The sequence below is a fragment of the Apium graveolens genome, chromosome 6, assembly GCF_009905375.1.
Source record: "Apium graveolens cultivar Ventura chromosome 6, ASM990537v1, whole genome shotgun sequence".
Taxonomy (NCBI): Eukaryota; Viridiplantae; Streptophyta; class Magnoliopsida; order Apiales; family Apiaceae; genus Apium; species Apium graveolens.
In genome coordinates this window covers 220,471,703-220,474,804 of record NC_133652.1, presented here as the reverse complement: position 1 = coordinate 220,474,804, position 3,102 = coordinate 220,471,703, and the positions used below count along the sequence as shown (strand labels likewise).

At 38.5% G+C, this 3,102-nt stretch overlaps 1 non-coding gene across 1 annotated transcript; it reads left to right on the top strand.

Moving 5' to 3' along the window:
- The first annotated feature begins 1,810 nt into the window (after window positions 1-1,810).
- On the top strand, window positions 1,811-1,917 carry LOC141670261 (small nucleolar RNA R71). The gene has a single exon (XR_012554500.1). It is a non-coding gene; the product is annotated as a small nucleolar RNA R71 (small nucleolar RNA).
- Window positions 1,918-3,102: the final 1,185 nt, after the last annotated feature.

Below are 3,102 nucleotides of genomic sequence, written 5' to 3'. Positions count from 1 at the left end.
AGTTTCTCTTCTCCTTCTTCGTCTTCAATATTAGATTCCCATGTTAAGGCTCTCTCTAAGGTATTTAACCTCAGCAATTACTCAATCTCCGAATTCACTACAAAGTCGACCAGCTCCACTTTATAGCACTCCTCTCCATCTATTGGGAATTTCATTGCATTGAACATGTTAAAAGTGACATCCTGATCTTGAACCCTCATTGTAAGCTCTCCTTTTTGCACATCGATTAAAGTTCGGCATGTAGCTAAGAATGGTCTTCCCAAGATAATATGATTCTTCTTATCCTCCTCAAAGTCTAGAATGATATAATCAACAGGGAAGATGAGTTCATCCACTTTAACCAAGACATCTTCCACTATACCTCTTGGATAAGTGATGGAACGGTCAGCCAGTTGTAAGGAAATAATTGTAGGTTTTGGATCAGGCATGCATGAAGACAGATAATGGCATTAGATTGATACTAGCTCCCAAGTCGCACAAGCACTTGTCGAAAGATAACTTGTCAATAGTGCATGGTATCGTGAAACTTCCAGGATCTTTAAGTTTAGGAGGCAATTTATGTTGCAGCACCGCACTTCACTCTTCCGTTAGAGAAACGGTTTCCAACTCCTCAAGTTTCAACTTCCGAGATATAATACCCTTCATGAACTTAGCATAGCTCAATATCTATTCTAGAGCTTCCACAAAAGGTATGTTAATATACAATTTCTTGAAAACCTCCAGAAACTTGGCAAACTGCTTTTCGATCTTCTGCTTCTGAAGTCTTTTTGGATATGGAGGAGGTGGATATACCTGTTTATTTCTCATATTCTGCTCAGGATTAGATTGTTCAGCTGAATTTTTGTTCATTTCCGCTTCTCAATCCTTCTAATAAGCTTTATCAAAACTTCCATTATCTGGTTCAGGGGAGAGCGCGGGCGCGCTGAGAAGTAGCACGGACGCGCTGACCTTCTGCCCGTGCAATTCTCTATTTTGCTCAACTGCTGATTTTTGATGGTTAGCGACTTTTACAAATCTCAAAGTGATTGATTTCAACTGTTCTTTGACTTCCCACTTGCCTATGTTACCCTCCGTATCACTAGGAAGAGTTCCTTGTGGTCTATTCAGCAACGCATTAGCAATTTGTCCTATTTGACTCTCCAAAGTTTTGATCGAAACCACTTGGCTTTTACACATTAGCCTCAATTCTTCCAATTCAGATTTTTCATTAGGAGACTGACCACCACTTCCATGAGATTGTTGTTGCATTCCCCGTGGCTGAAATTGTTGATTTGGTGCATACTGTTATTAAAAACCATGAGGGTTGAATGTCCTTGCTCCAAACTATTGGTAAGGATGTTGTGGATGTTGCATACCACTCTGATTATTGCTCCAGCTGAAATTAGGATGGTTTCGGTTATTAAGATGATAAGCGGCAGGTACTGGTTGATGTAGTCTCTGAAAATTGCTCACAAACTATGCTGACTCACTAGATATAGACCATTGATCTGTCACATGTGCACATGCACAAAGCTCACAAACACTTGCTATTTGATGAACTCCATAGTTGGTCATATAATCCACTTTCATAGTCAACGCCTTTAGCTGAGCCGCTATAGCCGTAGCTATATCCACCTCCAGAATTCCTGCTACCTTGCCTTGTGGTAGTCTTTAAGTTGGATTCCGATATTCATTAGCAGACATCAATTCAATTAGCTCATAAACTTCCTTATAGCTCTTAGCCCATAAGGCTCCACCTGATGCATCTAGCATGGGTCTTGACTGTGCTCCCAACCCATTATAGAAGCAATTGATTACCATCCAATCAGGCATTCCATGATGAGGACACTTCCTAAGTATCTCCTTGTAGCGCTCTCAAGCTTCACATAAAGATTCTTCCGACTACTCTGCAAATTGAGTAAGAGCAATCCTGATTGCAATTATTTTTGCTATAAGGAAGAATTTAGTAAGAAATTTTTGACCAAGATCCTCCCATATCACAATATAACCTGTTGGTAGAGAGTGCAACCAGCTCTTAGCTTTATCCCTCATGGAAAATGGGAAAAATCTCAGTTTCACAATATCTTCCGAAATACCGTGGAACTTGAAGGTGTCACAAATCTTGATGAAATCCCTAATGTGCATATTGGGATCTTCCGTTGGAGCACCCCCAAACTGGACTGAATTCTGTACCATTTGAATTGTTCCAGGCATGATTTTAATGGTATTAGCTGCAATGGTTGGTCTGACAATGCTATACTGAATGTTATTGATTTTCGGTTGAGAATAATCCTTCAGTGCTTTCATTTCTGCTACTGGTTCTCCCATTGCAATGATCACTTTCATTTATACTTCTTCTAGTGTGTCCTTATAAGATTTAGAATGTGTTCGCATACACGCTCGCTTGAATACCTGAAATACACTAGTAAAGTAAAATCGGTAAGAGAAATAATCTGAGTTAGTGAACTTTAAAGACCACTGAAGACAAGCACATAAACTAAATTTAACACCAAATCCCCGGCAGCGGCGCCAAAAACTTGTTCGCACAAAAACACGCGAGTGTGCATGGTCACAAGTAGTATATGATTAAGTTTAGTTCGTTCCTACAGAGACTGGTTTAATTCAGAATGTGCACTTATGCAACAATGTGTGATTATTATTCACTGCTAAGACAAGTATCAAATTGAGTTTGATTATCTAATTAGACTAACTAAAAGTAATTATGCTAGAATGAATTAAATAAGAGATTAAAATTAAGTTACTTATATGAAACAAAATATGGGATTCCAACTTCATTAAACACTTCATTCAGAGTTTATGCCTTTAATCATAGTATGTGATGATTATGGTAACTAATCAGATAACAAGAAATTAGTACATGCTATCTTTCGATCTACGTATACCCTACTACTCAGCATCCACAATTTAGATAGAAGATGGCAGACACTAATTATGCTTAGACCCTATATGTCTATAAGATTTGAAAACATAATGGTTTAAGAGCAAGTTATCCATTGAGATCACGTAGGGGAGCGTAAGATGGTTAAAATTACACTACGAATCATGCATGTCAAAACATCCATAAACCTATGCTAGCATGGCAAGTTCTAAACCTCTATATCC